Raw genomic sequence first — 25,668 nt, 5'->3', positions numbered from 1 at the left:
TTAAGGATTGTAAAATTAATCGCATGCATTAACGATGACAGCCCTAATATATATATATATATGTGTGTGTGTGTGTGTGTGTGTGTGTGTGTGTTCCGCAGGTTTGGAAAGATATGAGGGTGAGATGTTCAAAGAATCTGAATTTTTCAGAGCTACTTCCTGCCACAAGTGGAAATTGTCACTTTTGGAATAAATTGTAGGCATTACTCATGTGTGGTTATGAGAGTGCTGTCTGCCAAATCTCTCTCTCCCCCTCTTTCTCGCTCTCAGATAAATGAGAATTTATTCCTCCTCTTTGAGTTCTGGCTTAGACAGAGAGAAAAGCACAGGGTCGCGGAGCTCACTCGCAGCTCAATGGAAGAAAGAAAGAAACAAATGTGTGCATTTTAATTGTCAATGAATGAATGTAGAGCGGCATCTCAAGGCTTCACAGCAAAAACTCTCTTCATAATTTATTAAATTCACACCATCATGAACACGCACATCAGTGGCCTTTCAAAACATACACAATTAAAATGTGCATTCAAAAATTCTCTAGTCATCAACGATATTGCACATTGAGAGGCTGATAATTTGCTTGGTAATGGGTACAGGACGATTAGACTTTTTTGTCTCTACATTATAATTGCTGTGACTGTGGCTTAGTTCAATGTTTTTGCTTGTATTGCTGTGTATTTTATGTACTGTTAAAAGGTTTGTGGTCGAAGTCTCTTATGGTCACCAAGGCTGTATTTATTTGATCAAAAACACAGTAAATGTATTAATATTGTGAAACATTGTTTCACTTAAAAAAAAAAAACTATTCTACTTAAATATATTTTAAAATTTAATTTAGTCCTGTAAAGGCGAAGCTGAATTTTCAGCAGCCGTTACTCCAGTCTTAAGGTTAACATGATGCTTCAGAGCTGCAGCTTAATATTTTTGTGGAAACCATGATACATTTTTTTTCAGGTTTATATGATAAATAAAAAGTTCAAAAGAACAGCATTTAATAGATTTTTTTGTAACAATATGAAAGGCATCCTTGCTTAATGAATGTTAAATTTCTTTAAAAATGAAAATACATCTTACATACAACAAATGGTTTATTTGAAGTGCAGATTCATTCAGTGTGTATATACGTGTATATATATATATATATATATATATATATATACACGTATATACACACTGAATGAATCTGCACTTCAAATAAACCATTTGTTGTATGTAAGATGTATTTTCATTTTTAAAGAAATTTAACATTCATTAAGCAAGGATGCCTTTCATATTGTTACAAAAAAATCTATTAAATGCTGTTCTTTTGAACTTTTTATTTATCATATAAACCTGAAAAAAAATGTATCATGGTTTCCACAAAAATATTAAGCTGCAGCTCTGAAGCATCATGTTAACCTTAAGACTGGAGTAACGGCTGCTGAAAATTCAGCTTCGCCTTTACAGGACTAAATTAAATTTTAAAATATATTTAAGTAGAATAGTTTTTTTTTTTTTTAAGTGAAACAATGTTTCACAATATTAATACATTTACTGTGTTTTTGATCAAATAAATACAGCCTTGGTGACCATAAGAGACTTCGACCACAAACCTTTTAACAGTACATAAAATACACATCAATACAAGCAAAAACATTGAACTAAGCCACAGTCACAGCAATTATAATGTAGAGACAAAAAAGTCTAATCGTCCTGTACCCATTACCAAGCAAATTATCAGCCTCTCAATGTGCAATATCGTTGATGACTAGAGAATTTTTGAATGCACATTTTAATTGTGTATGTTTTGAAAGGCCACTGATGTGCGTGTTCATGATGGTGTGAATTTAATAAATTATGAAGAGAGTTTTTGCTGTGAAGCCTTGAGATGCCGCTCTACATTCATTCATTGACAATTAAAATGCACACATTTGTTTCTTTCTTTCTTCCATTGAGCTGCGAGTGAGCTCCGCGACCCTGTGCTTTTCTCTCTGTCTAAGCCAGAACTCAAAGAGGAGGAATAAATTCTCATTTATCTGAGAGCGAGAAAGAGGGGGAGAGAGAGATTTGGCAGACAGCACTCTCATAACCACACATGAGTAATGCCTACAATTTATTCCAAAAGTGACAATTTCCACTTGTGGCAGGAAGTAGCTCTGAAAAATTCTGATTCTTTGAACATGCAGTAATCATGCTTATTTATGACAGATCTGAGAGCAAGCGAAAGGAAAATACCACAGGGACATCAGATAGATAAATGACACTCGTCTCTAATTAATTGCATTAGGATATCAAATGATAAGAGTGATTTTGTGTCCTATCAAAATAAAACATTTCAGGGGATAGTCTCCATAAAAATGAAAATTCTGTCATCATTTACTCACCCTCATATCTTTCCAAACCTGAATGAGGGTATTTCTTACTGTGGAACACAAATATACAGTGCATGTATAATTATTTAGCACGTTGATATTCTGATCATATTTTGTTTCCAAGCACATTTGACCAATTCCAAACCACATCAATCTTAATAACTACTATAAATTTTGTATTTAATAATTTATAAGTGATATATAATTGTCCATGAAGGCTGGAAGTGAAAAACTCCTTATATTCAGGTGTGCAGAATTATTAGGCACGTTTTCTTTTACAGATAAAATGAGCCAAAAAAAGAGATTTAACTCAGACTGAAGTGTCAAAAATTATTAAATCCCCATGAGAAATATTCAAAACTAATGCAATACAGAAATTGCAAAGTTAAGAAATTACCATTGGACAGCAGAATACTTGGGTCAGCAGGGTCAGAAAAAATAGATGGAGAAGAAAAGACACATGTTAACTGCAAAAGAATTAAGAATTAATGTGAAGAATTAGGTGTAAAACCATCAGGAACCATTTAGTCTTCATCGCCACCATTTTCCAGAACTGCAACCTACCTGGAGTATATATATATAATATGTAATTCTTTACTTACAATTATTTTTTTGGATCTTTACTTATTTTTTTTCCATATTATGAATGACCATGGGGTCCAATGTTGTTTTGGACCCATTGACTTTCATTATACATACAAAAATAATTGAAAATGTTAACCTTCAGGATTTTTTCCCCAAAAATCCTAGTTGATATTTTTGCATGGGACTAAAACTTACTGACTGTGCTCACACCCTTACCTTTTTCTTTTTTATTTTCTTCTTTTAATTTTTTCTACTTTTTTCCCCACCTGGTTACACTTGTGGTGTTCCCAGTCAAAAAATGACCAGCCTACAAAAAGTTGCTTATACATTTCTTGTTATGCTATATTATTAACAAATATTGGATTCCATATTTTTATCAGTTTGTTTTCTTTCAATTAGCACAGCTTTTGTGTTTCTTTATGGAACCTGACTGATTGTAGACCTCACTGATGTGAGCTTATTAGGGTTGTAACGGTATGAGATTTTCATGGTATGATAATCGTCTCAGAAAATATCACGGTTTCACGGTTATCACGGTATATATTAAACAATAATTCTTATCAGTAACAATGACTCTTAAGAGAACCAGAACAAGTTATTTGCGTGAACAAATCCTTTATTACAACAAACTTGAAACCATTTTAATGAAAGTATTGAAGTCTCCCTTCTGAATAAATAAATAAATAAATCAATTTAAAAAACAATAAAAATAATAAACCTTATGTATATCTATATCACACTTTAACATTTTAATTAATGTTTTAAAATGTTATCAAATGAAAATTTACAACTCATGTTACAACTAAAACATGAACAAACATGATATTCCTTGAAAACAATTTTTAAATAAATTAGTTTCAGAGTGTATTTGACAATGGATTTTCTCAAATAAAACTAGGAAATGTTTATTTACGTTTTCTCTCAGAGCAGCTCTGCTGATGTTCATGTTTATGTATCTTAGACGCTGAAAACACCATTTATGTATGCGTACTTCAGTGTGTAGTAGATAAAACGGAGCCACTCAGAGACATGCAGAAACAAGCAGATTATTTATACAGCTGTCTCTTTGCACATAAATATTCACAGACATATCATATCTACTTTTGATTTATCAAAAGTAATAAGTTGCATGTGCGCGGGTGAGATTTTTTTTCATTAATTTTTTTTAAACCGTAGATATGCAAATGTTTATGGTATGATAACAGTGCACGTTCAAACCGTTTTTGAGTGATCACTGCCAAATTATCCACAAATAAGGTTGTTGATTTGGTAATAATATAGCATAATGAAAGATTTATAAGCAATCTTTAAAAGGCCTGACCGATTTTGAACTAGAACACCAAATTAGGTAAAGGATTTTCAGCACAGAACAATGGTTAAAAATATCTTCTTCTGTATTCCAGAAAAAAAAGTCATACAAGTTTGACATGAGGGTGAGTAAATGCTGACAATTTTCATTTTTGGGTCAATAATGTCTGTAAGACAAAACGAGGCTGTGACCCATTTTATCTGCAATATGATATATGTCTGAGTAAAACTTTCAACCAAGTTATTTTTAAGAACAACTGACAAGCTAGCTTTTTTCTTTTTGATCTGGTACCAAGACAGTTGCTCTTTCAGTTGCAGTTGATTTTAGACTAAAAATGTATATCATTTGGCCATCAAAAACATGTAGGCCTATTCATTTTTTATATAAGCACCAGAAAGCTTGATAGCTTAGTATTTTCTCTTTGTGTTAGTACTTGCTTTAATGTGCACTTATTTTGGAGGTTTCCTAGGGGGTATTCATTGGGTAATAAACCCTACAGGGTTAACATTAAAATTAACTGGAGAACTAGTGAAACAACCAAATAAGAACAAAGTGCTCAAATCTAAATGCACTACATGCAGAGCCTAAAATCCCGCAGACCCCTACCAGTGCTAAATTCCCCTTATGCAGCACATCATGTGACACTCCGTTAGTTTAATCTTCTCAGAAGAGCCTATAGACTCTCAAAATTGTTGCCAATTCTTCTAAAAATGTCGCTTTACTGTTTTGAGAGCTGGGAGGACAGCCATTATCTATCGCAGTACAACGCACTGAAACAAACAACAAAAAGGCCCCACAAAAACAAGCAATTACACATCATTGGCAGTACAATTGCACCGCTACTCGGGTCTGACCCAACAATTTGCCAAACACCATGACAGTCCTCAATCACACTGAAGCTCGACCGGATAATGTGACAAGAGTTTTGTCTCTAAAGGCTTCGGGCTTTCAACATTAACAAAGAACCAAGACAAAAACCAGCACAATAGTTCACATGCACTGCACGCCTCTGAACTCTGCCGGGCTTGAACTTACTCTGAAACTCTTTGTTTGATGTTACAGTACAAAAACATCCTATTTTCTCTCCTCCACTCTCCCAGATTAGTCCAGAAAAGGCAGGAGAGCAGACTGAAGCATCATTACCACCCAGCGCCAGAGTATCGACCAAAAAAAGGCCATTTCTGATATCCACAGTAAAGGAGGCATTACATAAATTACAGGCTGAGCGAGAGGCTGTTTGCTTTGCCTGTCACAGGAGCACCAAGGTCCCTAATTAATCTCCCCTTGGCCCCTATGATTGCAGGAGACACTGGCTTTGCAAGGCCAATACATGCATGGTAATGAGGGGAGAGAAGCACTTTAAAGACAGTTTGGAGAAGAGATGTTTAAAAAACTAAACTGGGAATGTTTAGTGCGCATGCTACCGTTTTGATTAACTCTATTGCCTGTGGCATGCTTTTTATTTATTTTTATTGATTTCACTTTGTTAGTATTTTTTGTAACCAGGTATTACATTCCTATTTTGATTTTAAAACCACGTTTCATTTAAAAATATCAATAGAGCTTAGTTAGGGTAGTGCCATATTCAGTTTTTGACTAGAATGAAAACGAGTTTGAGGGATGGAACGAGACGAGGTATGTATGTACAGTTTGTTTAATGGATTGTACTGTTGTTTAACAACATACCGATTGTTCAGCTGACAGTATTTCTGGAATAAAAAAAACTTTCAGTAGACAAAAGTTGTGATTTGCTAAAAATTACATTATGCAGGACCTTTATAGTTTGTGCCACTGTAAAGACTGTATGTCCCTCACAGCCTCATTTTCATCGCTGTGCTTATAAACACTACTTTAATAGGCATTATACGGAGGTAAGACGAAAAGAAAATGCCATCAAAACTTTTTTGAAGACAGTCAATTCCCTTCAGAGATACACAGATACCCCCACTCCCAATTCAAAATGTTCAGTTTTCTTCCAATATTGCACACATAGTGAACAGTGAGCTTTGCACTGTCTTGTACAGTATTTTCTCATCTTCAGTATGTCCCGTCTCTGGCCTCTGTTAATGTCCTGCTTACAGACTTCATAATATTTCCACACAAATTACATCTTTGGAAATGATTGCAATGCATTTTGTGGGCAAGTCCGGAAAAGAGATCGGCTGAAATAAAACAAAAAAGCAGGTTGACAATCACAGGTTTTTGAGCAAAAACCAGTCAGCTCTAATTGATGGCTGGTGTATCTCTAAAATTCAATATGGCATCTAACCTGACTGTCTATTCAACTAAAATAAATATATGATCAAAAGCTCGATTACATTCATTCAGGACATTTCTGTGTCAACACATTGCAAAAAAGCACCAAGAGGAATATTAATTTTTTTAGAGACCATAAAATGAATTTTAAAAGCATAACTCAAGATAATCTTGGAACAATATAGTAAAAAATGTTTGAGTTCACACTGAAATCTTTCGAAATTTCTCTCGTTTCAATTTGCTCTCCATTTAAACTCACTGCTGTAAAAAGATATTAAGAGATTCAATTTGTAATGTTTCTTTATTTTCCCAGAAAGGATCTTGTCACATCTGAGGTACATGCAAAAATGCAATCACTGCAAGTACCGGTAATAAAACTGAATGGAGTCCATTAGGTAACACAATAAACATATAAAAGAATAATTTGGACAATACTGTCTGTCACAGTGGCAGTTGCACTTTTTCTTTGGCAGCAGAAGTCAGGAAAAGGGCAGATGCGAGGACACCAAGGAAATCTGTTCCAATTTTTAAGCACATTTCTGGTGAGCACATTTGTAAATGAAAAACTCCTCTAAACATTTCTTGCTGAAGAGTTACTCAAGCTTCCATCAGCAGGGAGATAACACATTTAGACGCTCGTCTAAATCTTCTGAGGATTAGGGTCATCTCTGCTTCTTATATTTGGTCTTTAGAAAGCAATAGACAAAATATAACCCCTTTACCTTGTTTCTGATAAATTATGCAATCCAGCTTCAGTATTTGTGTGCACGCACGTGTCTCCTCGCCGTGGAAGCTGTCTGTGCTCTGCAAAGCTGAACATTCAGTTTGAAGCCTTGGGCATTGTTTGGCTCTCTCTCTGCAGAGCTGCCGGCCGTGTCTATATTTGCTGTCACTCAGCATTTTCTATAAGACATTCTGCAAAGCCATATAGTGTTCCTAACTAAAGCAGCCTACTGAGCTAATCTTCAAATAAGATTTTGGAAGGGTTTCAGGACCAGCACTGTTCAAACAAATAATGATGTTTGGATTCATTCGTGTGATGGCATGAGTTTACCTTGACTGAATAACTGTAATATGGTTTTACCATTAAGCTGAAAGCACTCATCAGAAAGATCAAACATAGATGAAATCTGCTCAATGAGTTTAAAGAGAGCAAATGAAGACTTTTGTCTCTCTGTGACTATTTCTCTTGAGAAAAAGATCAACAATGTCTCAAACTGTGCTCAGATTTGCCAAAACATCAAAGTTAGAGATTCTAGAAATACAATGCTTTGCTATTCAGCATTATATCATTTTGTTTCTACTTTAAACATCTAAAAAAAAAAACTAAACAAACGTAACTAAGAACTCAATTAAGTCTCTTAAACTATAAGTGCAACATTTCAGCAATAAAATGTCCTCTGAGCAGTTTAAATAAAATATTTTAGTAAACATATATAAAATGACAAGGAAAAGCAAAATAAATTTAAAAGCAGACAGATTTGCCTGTGGAAACAAAGAGATAGACGTCAATGTCTTACAAAAACCCTGTTACAATTTGTCCTGTAATTCCATTATGTGTCTGTCTACGTTCAATTAGCAAAGTGCCATTTGAGCATTTACTAAATTGGTCATCAAGCCTCCATCGGCCATAACAAGTGTGTTTTATTCTCCTCTTAGCTAAAAAACATGCTCTCTTGCAGCATTCAAACAAATGAAGAGACATAACATCAATTAGCTGCGAGTCAACAAACGGAGACAGACATTATTTATCAAAACACATTCATATGGATGAATTTATTTTTAGAAATGGGTACTTAGTAATCTAATTGATGGTGCATCATGTTGTTGTGTCTCTCATTTGGCACAATCATAGCATTAGGCTGTGTGTTGTAAATGTACTCTGGCCATGAAAGCTGAGGCTTGATTAAAAACAAGGGAATTGTACCCAATCATACGACAAAAGATGATTGTGCATAATCATGGACATTATAAACACTTCTTTTTCATAGGTCTCTGGATTACCTGATTCTGATTAAACAATCATGGCATTCAGCACTCAGATATTTTGGCATCATCTTGCATCTTTTGTATCGACTGTAGTGAAAAGGACTTTTTCTGAGGAGACTTTCTTGTTGCTGGGCAGATTGTAATTTACAGTGTAATTGACTGCTTTTGCTTTAGTGGAAGCTTTAATATAATATACAGTTAAATTATAAAAAAATTAAAATAAACTTAAGTCAATATTACATGTACAGGTATATATTTATTTGGTGAGTAATAAGTGGGATAATGTACAGTCAAGCCCTTTCCACACTACTGCCACAACACAAAACTGCTAGGTGACTAAATATGTATTAAACTTCAAGGCCGAATTTGTCATGTTTACAGCCTGAGACATCCAGATGCCTCAAAAAAGATAAATCTGCAACCTAAATGCAGCTTCTGAGTCTAAAAGAAAATTATTGATTACACCCATTTACGTAAATGGCCTAGAAACTTTTCCTAAACAAAGAAATCTTTAGTCTGTTTTTTTTTTGGTTTCAAGTATTAACTTCACTTCTTCAAATGTGCATGAAACATAAAAACCTTTTAATATCAAATTGACAGAAAGTCAGATGTAGGATAGCTAATGCTCTTGTTGTTCTTTTCAGAGTGCAGTTGTTAAACTGACCTTCCCACAGGGCTATGAACTATCAATGATGGACATTAGAAGAAGACCTGAGACTTCAAGCTTACAATCTTTACGAGATATTACACTCAATTGTGGTAATACATTAGATAAATACCCCACAGATTTACATAAATCAGGAAGAGGAATGAAATGTACATAAACCCTACATGACCCCAGCTAATCTACATTCAGAGCACAGAACTCATTTACAGTGAGCTCACAACTCATTTACTTGTTTATCATTTCCAACACAGCAAAAGCACTTTTATCTAGTGTTATTTACCACATTATCCACAATATTATTCACAATGATATTGTGCTGTGAAATATAGTTGGATTCATGATGTGCAGTGAAAGTAATGCAAGCTATTCATAAAACATGACTCAAATGAGGAAAAACACACCTTGCATTTGCATTAGTGACTGAATATGAAATAGGCTATTCTTTTCAGATTTTTTAAATAAGAAAATCTCAGTCTTTTTGTCCATTTCTGAGAGCTTGTCAAAATGATTTTTAAATAGTAATACATTAAACATTTGAACTGTTTGAAAAGGAAAGGAAAAATAACCTCTCTTTACAAACACAAAGCCAGGTTTTAGTTCATGTCTTTGAGCTGTCACTCCTCCACAGTTAACCATCAGTCCAGTGAGATGGAAACTTTTACTTCCAAGAAAATGAGTTACTGCACTTCATTTTCATTTATTACTTTTTCTATGAAGACTTTTAATTCTCCAAGTGAACCTGCTAAAAATGCTGCCTCATGTCTGCCATGATGACACGTCTGTTTATCTGAGCAAATTTTTGATTCTGATCCAAAGCAAAACATTTGTGTGATTACAATATCAACGTAATAATCAATCAAAATATGCATAACTTGCTTGTTAATTTACTGTAGGAAAATCAGGAAATAAATAAATAAAACAACACACACAGTTACTTTTTTCATATATTATAATTATATGATTAACTTTTGAACTAAACCAGCTTAACTGCAACAGATATTGACAGCTGTTTCATTTTATCTACAGCAGCTTTGACATTTCGATAAAAAACTCCTCCTGTGTTCCAAGGGAAAAGTATCAAGCAACCTGAAGGTAAGTAAATGATGTTTAAAGCAAATAATCTGAGGAAGGTACGACTTAACTTACCAAATGTGAATCCCTTTTCTGCTAAGTACACTGTTGACAAAACCTACAGTAATTATCAAACAAAAATACAGGTTTAAAATACATTTAATACATTTGTGTCAAAGGGACACAAGCTCCTGAGAACAGAATTTCTCATAAGCTGTCAAAAATGTCATATTTCACGTTCCACTATTAAATAATGCAACACACCAGATTTCTAGAGATAGAGGTCTGTAGATGGCCACAACAGGCCTAACAGACAGCAGGATTTATAGGTCTCTTCAAAGAGTGAATCTTATCAAGCTGTGGTGAAACAGTAGGTGCCAGATGGCTTTGTACAGCACCAAGACGCATACACACACACAAAAACTCCCTCTGGTGTTACACCAAGGAGAATTCTGACACAAATCATAATGCTGGAACTCACTACACAATAATTAAACACATTTCATCCACATTAAAACTGTACTTTTGTAGTGTACTGGTCATATGGAATGTGCGTGAAAACATTCTTGAGACTCAAGGACAACATCAAAGAGCACAATACAAGATTCAAAGAGGGCAGTGCATCTTATCTTACCTGTCTATAATACCTACAAAATGCCACAAGCTGGTGCAGTCAGAACCTTCCCAAAAAATACTTTGTTTGACGTTGTGTCTCAGGAATGGCTAATTGGAAGAATTATGTGTGTATTAAGAACCCTGGATTCCCTTCACACCCAGTCGGTTAATCTGTCCATTCTTGTTCCTTATGTTGTTTGCTGCCTTGGTTACAGTCATACATAAATGCAGTGGTACAGTACAGTGCGGCTGCTTTAGAGTACAGCCAGCAGTTGTTGGGCTGGTGGATTCAAGAGGAGGGGAGCTGGTCATTGCGCTGCACTGCACAACACAAGTAAACAATTCGACAGTTAAGCACTCACGAAAATCTCTTTCCAAGGTATTCTTGGAATATGACTAAAAAATTTCCAGACTCCAGATTCCTGACTTTTGAGAGTGGGTGAGAAATCCCACTTTACTATTCTGCTGTGAAAAAGCAGAATGCAGTTTCAAAATTGAGTTATGACCAAAATGAAGTTTCTTAGATTATGATCTGTCCTGTGACAGATGGGTTTAGCTCAACTGTGCTCAGATTCAGAGAAATGAATCTGGGCATTTCAACAGAATGTGAAAACTCAAATCAAAACAATCAAAAACTATATATATATATATACAGTGGGTACGGAAAGTATTCAGACTTTTAGTAAATCTGCAAAAATGTCAACAATTCTGTGTTTTTCTGTCAATATGGGGTGCTGTGTGTACATTAAAGAGGAAAAAAATTAACTTAAATGATTTTAGCAAATGGCTGCAATATAACAAAGAGTGAAAAATTTAAGGGGGTCTGAATACTTTCCGTACCCACTGTATATATATATATATATATATATATAAGCCATTTTTCTCAGTTTTAGTGTTGGCATTCAACTGCAGGAGACAAAAAACTTCAGGGCAAATTTGGTGTCAAAAATGCATTTTATCAAATATACTGTACAGTTAATAAAGATAATGCAACTATTAGTTGAAGAAATAAAGAAAGACATAAAGCAATGCAATGTTTCCTCCAAATAAGTCTGTAAGTATCAGTGCAAAGAATCAATCAATCGATCATGAAATGATTATTCTACAGGAATTGACTGGATCATGAAAAATTATCTCTACAGGTAGCTGAAGTTGGAAAATAAGAGGGCTTTGCATCGTCAGTAATAAAAGAAAGTTATTTGTTTTTAGTTAGTTCTGCGCATCCCATAATTCTCAGAAAATTTTCTTCACAGACATGAGAGAAATAAGATATGCCACGGCACTGAACAAAGAGAACTGCTCAGTTAACTTCATTTCCTGGCTGTTCTGGGCATGTTTCCACCGAAAAACATTGAGGGTGGATCACTTAACAACAAGCACCAGCCTCATGATAACACCGTTTCCCAGGCAACAAAAAAGGGAGGGAAAAGCAATAGCTTCTAGATTCCAACAGACTATAAAAGCAAAGATGTTGCTCTGTTTTATTCCATGGCTGCTTTTCAAGTATTAGCTTGCAGTGAGAGAACCACAACAACACTTCTCAAGAGAAGTCTCAAATTCTCCAGCTCTAACTTGGAAGTCTTACATCAGACTGCTCTCTTGCTGAGTTAGAGCTAGTTTTGGGAATCAGTGATGGGTATGTTAGCAGCAAGCAATAACTCCTGAATGCTGGTAATATGATAAAACATCTCCCTCTGAGCTTTCCACATGCGACACCAGGCTTCCATATTATCACTGCTAACCCAAAATATGTTTTAAAACTATAAATCTAAACCTAAAAAAAGAGACACAATTAAAGCCAAAACTAATTAAAAACCAATATAAGACCTGGTTTACAAAGACAGAGACTCAATTTTCTCGACTGGATGAAGACCAACACTACATAAAAAAGAAAGATATTATGATAAATGGAATCCTACTGAACATCTAATTAAACTGCACTCAAGCTAATGTTAATACTAAAAATAAATGGACTTTCTAAGAGAACTATTATCTACTGTTACTGGAAGTATTACGCAGATATGGTGCTTTAATGTCCCTTGAATTTGTGTGAAACTAATGACTCAAATCCACTGACCGGAGCCCAGCTCCATTAGACCTGCATGGACTAATGCATCCACAGATGATGATGGAAAATGAGTGGGTGGGTGAAATATTAATTAACATCTTCATTTTACATTCCCCTTTATATCTGACATTGGACAGAAAGTCACTCTCTGAAGCCGAGTTACTGTCCTTAACCAAGGAAATGAAAGTTATTGTTTTATCTATGTAGTTTATTTTCATACAAAATAGAATGTAAAAGTAAAATTGACAGTCCAACAGTTTAAACACATTTGCACCAGTTGATTGCATCTTATATTCATGTTAAATAAAGTTATCAGTTTCTAAATAAGTGTATTTTTTGTCAGGAGTCAGGACAGATTGAGACACTCCAGGGGCATGAATTTAGGTCATGAGGGCATGTGTCGTGTGTGATGCTTTTTTTAAACAAGGTCCCCCATAAAACTCAGAAACTGTAGATTCAGTCCTATTATTTGTCTTCTGTAAATATTACTCCAGTCTCTCTCTATTTGTCTCTGTTTCTCTCATTCACACACACACAGACACAGTGATATTCGTCCTCTTATTTTATATGCTTCGAAGCGGCTCCAGGGAATTTGGTGTCAACTGGAGGTTTCTATTTAGACATAAATAAAACAGACGAGATCTCGCTATCTCAAACTAACACAGGCTAAATCACAGTGACGTTTCTCCCATGATAAAAGCTGTCTCTCCCAGCTACGGCAATAGTGACACTGTGTTAAGCACTTATTTTATAGATATGTTCATGTAGGTGATTAAATCTAAATCAGGTTATGACAGTACTGCTGCTTAAAGACGAAGCTGTATGGTTTCTGCCATTGTATCTCTCCATTATTCACAACTAAAACATGAATTCTATTGCATATTCTACATTAAATTATTTGCATTATTATTATTAATTGCATTATTCCTTTCATTAAAAAAATTTAATTGCTTTATTTTCTCTTATTTATAAAACTTTTAACCAGTGAATTTGTATGACTCTTCCCAGTCATTTGTGATTTGTGGATTAAGACTTTAAAAAAGAATTATAAAGACTGCACTTTTCTAACTAATTTCTTTTTGCTCTAGACACTTTCTAGCCAATTAAACATTTTAGAGCTTTTTATTAGAATAAAGTTATAATCACTATATATTTTGATTAATTTAAATGATTTTCCAGGCCTGGAAATTAAAATTCTCTGACACTTCCTGGTGTTCCATGGCCATGGGGACCTTGTGAAAAGGTCAGAATTAAACAATTATTTTCTGTTTTCCACAAAATTGCACATAAACAAACACATACTGTACATATATGATTTTTAAAAAAGCCTCTTATGCTCACCAAGGCTGCATTTTATTTGATCAAAAATAGTAATATTGTGGAAAAATATTACAATTTGAAACTGTTTTCTAGTTTCTTAATTTTCAGCAGCAATTTCTCCAGGCTTCAGTTTCACATGCTCCTTCCTAAATCATTCTAATATGTTGATTTGGTGCTCAAGAAACATTGCTTATTATTATGAATGGTAAAAACTGTTTAATATTTTTGTGAAAACTCTATTTTTCTATTTTTTCAGGATTATTTGATGAATAGAACGTTCAAAAGAACAGCATTTATTTGAAATAGATCTTTTGCAACATTGCAAATGCCTTTCTTGTCACTTTTGATCAATTTAATGCATCCTTATTACGTAAATAACTTACGCTATTTCGTAAATTTAAAAACTTAATTTCTTCTGAACTAAATTGAACTTTTAAATGGTAGTTTATTTAAAAAATTATGTAAGAAAAAAAAACACTCAGAAACAGGGGGTGCTGCAGCCCCCTCAGCACCCCTACTTCCCGCGTCCCTGCTCAGAAATGGGTGTTTGCCAAAACTCTGACACTAATATTTCCACTTGAATAGTGGAAAAAAGCACACCGACTTAGACCTTTTAACAGCTAATCACTGGATTATAATTGGTTCCATTTTATTTTTGGCAGCCTTCATCTAAACCACAACTGTTCAACAGGTTGTTGAGTAAAAATAGAAAGATCAGGCTAGATCTGACACCTCCAAATACTGTGGCCAGTGGTCAGCCATTATTATATAAAGGGATGACGGGCCCTGCTAAGAGCTCTGGAGAACAGGATGGTGTTTTGAACAGAGGTGGTGGGTGGTGTTTTAGCCCATGGGTTGAATTCACACACACATACTGCACAGACACTGACACAAACACAGTGTCCGGGCCTCTTTGTGCTCATCTTCTATGGGAACCACAGAGAGCAAGGTCAGTTTTGCTATATTCTGTCTACTGATGCCATAACATCATCATCATGTAAAAAAGTAGATGAACTCCTTTAAACACTATGGGGTGGTAATTAAAATTAAATTAAGAGGTGGACACACAATACAAACTGACCCCATTTGATAACAAAAACTTCTTACAATTGTCCTCTTTCATGAGTAAAAAAATAACAGAATGTAACAACTAAACAAAGGAATGTGTTGTTATACACTATAGCGCAACAATCACTGACTGTTACATAAGAAATAATGGCCTTTCAAACAATACTGTGACCACTAAATTACAGGTTTAGAGTATTTAAAGGAAAAATCTAGGTTAAATACAAGTTAAGCTCCATTACCACAAGAAAAAAAAACCTTGATAGACATAAAAATGTTTAAACGTTCATCAAATGTTGGAAGTCTTTAGGAAAATTGCAAACTGCAAAACATTATTGCAAACACACATGTGTGTATATAGATAGACTTTTACACACACACACGCACACACACACACACATATATATATATATATATATATATGTATATATGTCTGTTGTCATCGTGTTTAAAAAAAAAAAGATCAAGCCTGACCTGATGGGGAGGGTTGTAACACCTTCCAATGTATGTTCCATTTCCGCACAAAAAAAGCACATGGGGTGCACACCACATTTACATATATAGACACGCATTGTTTGTTAGGTTTTTAGAGATGCTAGTCTATGTATTTGGTCTATATTATTATCTGATTAACACAATAAAGTAAAAGTAAAGTAGAGGAGAAGATGTTTTTATTAGTGCTGGAACCCACCATGGTAATGTGCTAGGTTGTACCAGCAGCACTCTTTGTATCAGGTATATGTAGTACATTTCTAAACCACTTAAATCTGAAGAACATAAATATGGGATTATTATATCAATGTTTTAGTTATCCAGAACAAACCTCACTCAGTTACAGATGCTGAAACAAAACCCTTAAAATTTCATTATGTGCAGTTTTGGGCTACAGGTGGTACATGATGTCACAGACTGCAAAAAAAAAGAAGAAACACATAAAAACAAATCTAATAACCGCAAGTCTGAGAGCATCCACGCAATGTTTATTACCAGCAAGGATTTACCTGTTTTAATAAATGACACGCATATTGTTGACCACTTTTCCACACATAATTCAACAATGCACATTTGTCGTCAAATAAAAAGGACAGTTCAACTCAGAGTCCACTGCACTTATAACTTCTAATTAACATTCAAGAAATCAAAAGATGAATTGACGAATTACAGAACTTGCCTGAAAAAGAAAGGTTTTGCTGTCAAGAAATAACGAACGACAGGAACTGCGCACAGCAGACGCAGTGATTTGGGTTTGACGTAAACATATTTGACGTACTTTTTACAGTTAACTGACAAAATTCACCTGATGGAAGTGCAAGCCTGCAAATACATATGTAAATACAAACATGACTGGCGCGGAACCTATTAATGTTGTGAAAAGAGTTTGTGCTACCTGCTAGTTTTAGTTACAGGTTAAGTCACAGGTGAATTTTCTAAAGAAATTTGAAGAAAAAAAATGTTAGCGCAGTCTGTTAAACAAAACTAACACATTCTATTACGAAAGCGTTCGGTAAAGTCCTTAAGGAAAACAAATATACGCATTCAGCGACAACAGTTGTGTGGGATTAATGTAAACACGAAGACTTACCGGATAATTTGAACGTTTCAGAGAAATAGGCGTTGTCGACCGTTCTCGTTCGCTTCCCTCTGAGCGTCTCCTGATGTTTGAGTTCGCGGTAATTTTGGCCAATATTCCGCGTGCCACGTTCTATTCGCGCGCTCTGCTGCCAACCCAGAAACCTGCACTTGGAGCGCACGCTCGCTTGCGCTCTCTATCTTCTGCTCTCTCTCTCTCTTTCTGTCAGGTAGATGTGCAGTATAGTTTTACTGCTGCAGCTCAAACTGCGCTATGCTGCTCAGCCAGGTTTTACACAACTATAATCGCCCGTCTGGTGATTGAACAGTGTCTGGGAATACGTGTCTCTAATCTTTTTGTATCAAATTAATGTAAAGTTTTAAGTTTCTCATTGAAATTTATGACCAGTTGTGAGATGTGTGTTCTTATAACAGTAAAATGGTGAAAACAGTTGGGGGTTAAATGATAAGAGTAAAAAGCTCCCATTAAATGGGTCATTCATGTTATGCAGTACATTTTCACATGCCTGTTATATATGTCTTAATATATTGGATGAAATAATTACACATTTAAAGATTAAAAAACATAATATCTAAAAAAAAAAAAAAGCATACATTTTAAATTAATTTACTACTTTGGTTGGAGTGGACAAAAAAAAAACAGTTTAAATGGGGAAACCAGCAGAACGGACATGGGCCTAAGTTGTATTTGAAACTGCTATGATAGTACAGTACAAAACGTTCACAATGTATTTGGGAAGGCAAGTTTGAGTCCCAACCTGCATGTCCCAAAATTATATATTCCCCTCTGTCTCACCCCTACTGTCCTGTAAAATAAAGGCAAATGCAAAAAAATAAAAAGAACTTAAAGAATTTAAAGAACCTCTTTCTTACAATCTAATCTAACAATCTAACTTCCATTCCTAGTACAGTACAAAACGTTCACAATGTATTTGGGAAGGCAAGTTTGAGTCCCAACCTGCATGTCCCAAAATTATATATTCCCCTCTGTCTCACCCCTACTGTCCTGTAAAATAAAGGCAAATGCAAAAAAATAAAAAGAACTTAAAGTATTTAAAGAACCTCTTTCTTACAATCTAAGCTAACAATCTAACTTCCATTCCTCTTCACTTACTTGCCATAAATCAAGATATATAATAAAGTTGAAGGGCCTGAATTTGACCAGACATTTTATTTCTGAAAATAGAAAAGCTTCCTTTAATCATAAAGTCACAGAGCTCTAACGGTACTGCATGACAGGAATGACCCAAGTGCAAAAAGAGGCAGCTACATTACACTAAATTTTTTTTTATTTCAACAACGCCTCCTGCAATTACAGCTATGTTTGCATAAAGACATGTACTATCTAAAATTAAGATGTGTGTGGCATCTCTTTCTGTTTCTGCTCTTTTGGCTTAGTATGATTGTAGCTCTTCTCACACATACATAAACAGTGTGCTAATCTTGGTCAGTCTTCTTAGTTCTTAGTTACTAAACCAAAAAACAGTAAACCCTCTTCAGTCATGTGTTATGGCAAAATTATGAATAGTATTATTGTAACTTTTTATATATATCTATAAATTTGGTGATACCCACAAATTGTGATGATGTGCCAGTAGCTTTAATAGTGTTATTACCAACTTTGTGATTAATATGTTTAGCACTTTTTATTATATTTGTGATATATATGTGCTGTTTTTTGTGACATCATCTTTAAAGTCAAATATTCAATTGTTATTCTTTTTTTTTTTTTGCTTGTTTGTTTCCTTTATACTAGTGCTGGGCAATGATTAATCGCATCCAAAATAAAAGTTTTTGTGAACATAATATATGTGTGTGTGCTGTGTATATTTATTATGTATATATAAAGGCACACACGTAAAGTATATTTAGAAAATATTTACATGTATATATTTATATTCATATAATTTATTTTATATATAAATATATTTAATATATAAACATAACATATATTTCTTAAATATATACATGATGTGTGTGTATTTATATATACATAATACATATACACAGTACACACACATATATTATGTACACAAAAACTTTTATTTGGGATGCGATTAATCGTGATTAATCGTTGCGCAGCACTACTTTATACATTATGTTCCTGATGATTATATTCAAGTGCTTTTATATAGAAATCTGTATTATACTCCCAAAGAAAACTTTCCTTATATGGACGCCACAGCCTCTGTTCAAAGGAGCATTATGCAATCTTGAAATGATCCTCAAAGGAAATTGTTGATGTTATTTTTGATTCATCCTTACATTAGAAAAGAGAGAAGAGAGAAGGACAAAGGCCTGGATTAATGAGCCTTAATGACTGTTATTTTGGAGAATTATCTCATCCCTTTGAATCAAAGTAAGTTAGCCCACAATTTTGTCATTTAAATCTGTAACAACACTGATATTTTTACACATTTCTTTGTAAATGTTATGTTTAAAGGAAGTTATTGTACAACATACATCCATTATACGTACATATATATTATATAATTCTTATTATTTTCCAGTTACAGGTGTCACATATGTGTATGTCACATGATCCTTCAGACATCATTGTGATATGCTGACTTTTGAACATTTCTTATTATTATCAATGTTGACACTGTTGTGGTGCTTAATATTTTTGTGGAAACTGGGATATATCTTTTACTTCATTATTCAATGCTTCCTTGCTAAATAAAACAGTAATTTATTTTTAAGAACTGTTTTTTAATTAAATTAATCATTTAATAATTTTATTCAGCAAGGACACGTTCAATTTTCATATTGTTTTACCTCATGACAATTGCTAGAAGTCTGTGACAGGTGAATGCTCAGGTTTGGTAGCTTCAAAGATTGTGGATTGCTAAATATTTATAACGCTTTACCTCTGGGTGTGATTGATTGTGCCAGAGACAGACAGAGAGCCAGTGAGAGAGTGTTTGTGAGTCAGCTGGTTGGTAAAGCATGTTGGGGGCCGGCCACCTGTGCCATATACCAACAACGTGGGTGGACTCTGATGTGGCGCACCAAAGTTGTTTCATTAGTGACTCCATACTCACAGACGGCCATGTGTCCGTATGTGTGTGTGTGTATGTGTGTGTTTGTGTGACTAAGAGAGACAGAGAGACATACAGACACATTCAGTCATTAAAGTCACAAAGAAACTAAAGCAGTGTTTAATATTTAAAGACCACCACCCACTCTTTTAAAAAACCTATCCCTGGCTAATAAAAATAATGACTTTTAATTGCCTGTTTTTGTTACTGGATATTCTGTCGTTCTTTCTATCTTGCCTTCTCTCTGTCCCACTTTGTTAATTATGACATTTGTTTAATTCTATCATTTGAACTGTCACTTACCACAGTGACAGCATAAAAACGTGGATGTCAGCCTGGAGAAACTACTATTAACTTGAAATGCAAAGACAAACTTTGAATGGAAGGAAGGTTAGTTAGAATGTTTAAAGGTTATTAGCTTTGTTTAGATTGTATACATAGTAAGTCTGAATAGAGATTGAAAGTTTGAAGAAATGTAGGCTTAGCTAGGTGGTTGCTGAGGCAATGCAGCTGTTCAGAGTGGTTGGTAGTCAGATGTTTGTAGGAGTATTGCTAGGTGGTTGCTAAGGTGTTCTGGGAGGTTGCTATGAACAGCTATGGCCTTTATTTTACACTTTCTATTGAAGATCACATGAATACTGATGTTCAGTAGCAAAATATGTGCTTTTTTGGTAGGTTAGAGAACACATAGTAACTATTAACTTAGAGTTTTGCCTAAGTATCAATAAGCAGCAAATTAGGTGTTTACTAAGTAAGGTTGTTGTATCAGTTATGTTTAGGTACTGGGTAAGGTTAAAGGGGTCATATGATGTGATTTCAAGTGTGTGTTACAAGCTCTTGGTGCATAAAGAAGATCTGTAAGCCAATCACAACGCACTGGATTGCTGGCCAATCAGAGCACACCTCGCTTTTTCAGACCGATGAGCTTTGTAAAAATCGACGCGTTTCAGAAAGGCGGGGCATAGAGGAGAAACAATAATGTACAGTATGTGGAAAATAATGTGTTTTTTGAACCTTAAACCGCATAAACACATTTCATTACACCAAATACACAAAATAATGTTCTTTTTATCAACATCATATGACCCCTTTAAGAGATCTAGAATATGGTCTATGCTGACAAAAAGTTCAAACCAGCCTAAGCTGTTTGGCTGGTGTTAGCTGGTCTTTGAGCCTGTTTATAGCTGGTTTGTAGGTTTTTAAGGGGTCATGAACTGCCTTATTTATAATTTTGTACTGTTCTCTGAGGTCCACTTACCTACAGTATATGTTATCAAGGTTTTTACATGAAAAAAATCATAATTTAGAGGTTATAGGTTATTTTCTGTACCGTTTTGACTCCCCTCATCAGAATGCTCTGTTTGAATAAGCGTGGCGGATTCCAGTAGCCCCTCACTGCAGAACAAAGATCCAGGTTTAGGGGTGGAGATGGGTGGGTTTAGGGATCAGGGGGTGGAGACGGGTAGGTTTAGGTATATGTAAGGTGGGAGGAGTTGGATCTGGATCCAACATCGCCCCCTGGATCTTGTGTTCTGCAGTGAGGACCATCTCGCGGATTCTGAAACTCAGAAGTAAATGCCCACTGCTATGATTGGCTAACAGTTGTCTATGTTTGACATGCAGCGTACATTCCTCATAGATGGATGCTGCTGTGATTTAGGTTAAAATGCATAAATACTCAGTATCAAACTGTAATAACAGACAAAGCAATAGTGATCACATAATGAAAACATTTACTCACACTTGTGTGGTGCGACATCGTATCCAATATAGTCGGCACAGCATCGTCTTTTAGTTTCAACCTTTCTGAAAATGTTTGTAAACAAATCTGTGGCAAAATGAAGTGAACAAAGGACCAAGTTCTTACTGACGTGGTCTGGAACTTCATTAAAAATAAAGTTCATCAAAGAAAGTTTGTCGTTTGGTTTCTGCGTGGATTTGCGTTGGCCTCTCTTATTTATGCTTCCTTCACGCCATGTTGTAATTACCGTAATTCCGAGATGACAACATGTGACATTCTACTCATAGCTGAATTATGTGTTTCTATGGCAACACTAACAACACCAAAGCCTTCACGTGCTCCAGAACTCGTAATTACAACTTGTAAACTCGGAATGTTCTGAGAGTTAGGACTTGGACCAGTGACAGCTGTACCACCTAAACGCTTCTAACCGCCGCCAGGTTCATTTAGGTGCTAACTCCATCTGAGAACATGGAACGCTATGAGTAAAATGTCACGTGTTGTCATCTCGGAATTACGGTAATTACGACATGGCATGAACGCAACATTACACTATATGCGCAAATTGGTGGGCAGGGCTGTGATGTAGAAGCAGGCATTGATCTTCTTCTTCGGAGGTGGTGTTTAGCCACACTATTACATCATAGAGTGGCACATTCCACAAGCTGTCGTTTTGACAGACTGGCTTCAATAGTTTTAGACTAACAAGAAAGTTTTGAGTTTTGAAACTTACAGAATGTTTTTATTGCAATGACCTCTTATATATCAAAAGATGAAGAGAATTTTGATTTCTCAGTTCATGACTCAGTTTATGAGTTTTGACCACTTCTTTAGCTGTTCAAGCTGGTTATAAAAGGTCAGGCTGGGAGATCAGCTGACTAACCAACTAAAACTAGCTTGGCCAGGCTGGGAGACCAGCTAAAACCGGCTACTTTTACTTTTTTCCTAAACCAATTTTTTGCATTACTCAATATTCAAAAGGGAGAATACAAATATAGTTACTTTTTGTTGCTGTTCAAATATGATTAGATTAGATTTCAGGTATCTGAATTAATTTCAAACCAATATTTTTGTGACGTTTATAAATAGCACAGTCAGATTCATAAAGAGGCGCAACAGTTTTTTCTCTCTTAATATTTTAAGAAACGGGTCTCAACTAACTCCGACATCATTGACCCCATATTTCAAATGCTATTTGCATTATGAGTTCTTTAAAGATGATTGGTTACCTTGACAACGATTGTCTAGTCTCGCTTTCTACAAGCATCATGACGGAGTGCAGAGGAGAGAGCGAAACATATCAGCTAACAAGCCTCGGCTTGCTGGGAACAAACCGTCTCTATCACAGTTTTGTGAATAAAAATATTTTGGGAGGGGGAAGCATCTGCAACAAAGTGGGAGGTCTTAGAGTAGTAGAATAGTAGCCTGTTTGATAAATGAATATTTTGCAAAAGAATAAACTGATAATATATATTGCCACTCTATAATATTTTGCATATTTGAGTCCACCATCAGAAAAAAGTTTATTGCTTACCTAAAAATACACAGTAGTTATTTAGCAGACACATTTATTCAAAGTGACACAGTTTCTTTCAAAAAGAACACTAAAGTGCACAGTATGGTGAGATTCGAACCTGCAACCTTCCTGAATAACACCCTATATGAATCAGATGCTTTTACTGCGGCTTAAACCATAGTATGTTGCATGTGCACATATGTGTGTGTGTGTATGTTTGTAAGGTTGGTGTGTGGTACAGACTCCGCATCATGAGCTCAATCCCCTCAGAGCTTTGCCACTGTCGATGACAAACTCACACGTTGTCATGGTTACCACAACACAGATGCCCCAGTTACGTCCAGTGCCATGAAGAGTGGCACATTCTCCATCACAGCAGAAGACACATCTTTCACAGCCTGAATGTTAACGTTATCACAATAAATTTTTTTCATATAATTCAAATCCGTTAAATAATAAAAGGATAAATTTCAAATCTTTATTTCTTTCAAGTTTAAAGGCAGATTTTTGCTCGTAAGTGAAAGTTGTAGAAACCAGACTGTTAAATGTGGGTTTAAACTTCTCTTTGTGGTCAGAGGATGACAAAAATTTCACATTTTTGAATTCTTTACTTTTTTCCATTATCAAAAACAGTAATCTGTAACAACCTCACTTCTATATAGCGAAATTTTGAACAAATTTTGACTGTTCAAATTTTATTTTATTTTTTTATTTTTTATTTTATTTTTTATTATTAACCATGGTCTTCCATAATAGCTTACATTTAGATTATGATAACCACAGTTAAAACCACACATATAGCACCTCAATGCATGGTAAAATGTATATGGTTTACTATATGGTTTCTACGTGTTTGTATGAAAAACATTTACTTTATAGCTACATTAACGCTATAGCATAATCACAAAAAATACTGTAATTATATTCCATTACTCCTTTACATTTAATACATGTCTACATTAATAATGAAATAAATCCCACATTTTGCTCATCAGCGAGTAAACACATCTGCTCCACTGAGCTCGCGCTGCGCTGCCGTTTGAACTTTGAGGCGAGCTGATAAACGGTCCATGGCACAGTTCAGATGAGTAGAGCTGTTTCGTACCGCTTTTGGCATTATATAGAACATTTATCGAACTTTTGTAATCGCTTTATGGAGGACAATTATATCACGATAATTATCGTTATCGTTTTATCGCCCAGCCCTACGTTAACGTTACGTAAACGTTTTGATACGTATAGACTCTTATGACGGTGTGAAGTTTTACCAGAATCATATGTGAACAGCTTCAGATGGATGCTAATAATACATATTATGAGTCCAGAAATGACATCAGATATGTTTTCTGATAATATAACTTTATTGATGCATTTTCAGGCATGGCTCTTTGGTTGTGGAGAGAGCCAATCAGAAAGGCCTGCTGATTTGCATCTTAAGTGTACATGAACTGCATCGGGGGAAGGAATGAATGGAGGACTTGCTTATTGAATGAGTGAAAGCAACGTATGAGGGACATTGAGAGAGAGTGTGTGCATTGAATTTTCATTTCAAGCGCTTCTGTCCAGTCTGTGAAATGTAGCTGGTCTCTCTGCAGACTGTAAATGTTTAATAATGTTGTTTCATACAGTGCTACCTTTACACACCACTCCCTTAAATCTGATGATAAGACCACTAGTTCTATAACATTAACATGACACATTTTGCATTAAATGTGTTTGAATGTAATATATTTTGGTCTTGTGATTTGTCACTTCCAGTTAGTGTTGAGAGTTAGCTGGCATTTTGATTCCAAGCATTGACGGTTCTCTGGTTCTTCTCGGCACAAACTCACAATAAAGCAAATATATGTTTTCTGAAAAAATTTGAAATCAATTGATACAGCAACGTGATTTTCTAAAGAATTCTGTTGGCCATCCAACATATTCAGTGTCAAAGCTAGGTTGCCATGGTGATAAGCACAGAAACCAAATCAGGCTCCTTGGAAGATGAGTGTTTTGTGTGTGTGTGTGTGTGTGTGTGTGTGTGTGTGTACTGTGTACATCTGCACATCTACATATCTGCAATAAAAATTATTAGAACTTTCAATTAGTTTACAAATGCAATAGAATTAAAAGCAAAATATGTTGATCATTTAATCAAATTTTACACATATATGTTAACATTGGCTGAAAAAAAAAACCCTAATGAAGATCATTCAAAAACAATACATTATGTAAGGAATAATTGACGACGGGCCGTTGAATTATTAGAAAAATATTCGCGTCGTGGCCGTTACACCTCGGGTGTGCATTATTTTTCTAATAATTCAACGGCCCGGAGTCAATTATTCAGCTTATACTACGGTTACCACACCTCAAGACATCGATCAGATGATATATTTAAAGGGATTTGTCCGGTTTTTGTACTTAAATCGCTATTGTGAGTAGGATTATTTCTTCCGCATCTCATCCAACGCCTCTTTTGCTAGTTCCAAAACGTCATTTTAA

The 25,668-nt window shown here is 35.0% G+C and overlaps 1 protein-coding gene across 1 annotated transcript in view; it reads right to left on the bottom strand.

The window, feature by feature from the left end:
• Positions 1-17,069, bottom strand: part of LOC107713472 (caM kinase-like vesicle-associated protein) — a 21,417-nt gene extending 4,348 nt beyond the window's left edge. The window contains exon 1 of the mRNA XM_016518986.1: positions 16,876-17,069. The gene's annotated coding sequence lies outside the window, so the exon portion shown is untranslated. The remainder of the gene's footprint in view (positions 1-16,875) is intronic.
• Positions 17,070-25,668: the final 8,599 nt, after the last annotated feature.

Source organism: Sinocyclocheilus rhinocerous, unplaced genomic scaffold (assembly GCF_001515625.1).
Source record: "Sinocyclocheilus rhinocerous isolate Xijiao unplaced genomic scaffold, SAMN03320098_v1.1 scaffold57, whole genome shotgun sequence".
In the NCBI taxonomy this organism is placed as follows: Eukaryota; Metazoa; Chordata; class Actinopteri; order Cypriniformes; family Cyprinidae; genus Sinocyclocheilus; species Sinocyclocheilus rhinocerous.
This window is presented reverse-complemented; position numbering and strand designations above follow the sequence as displayed.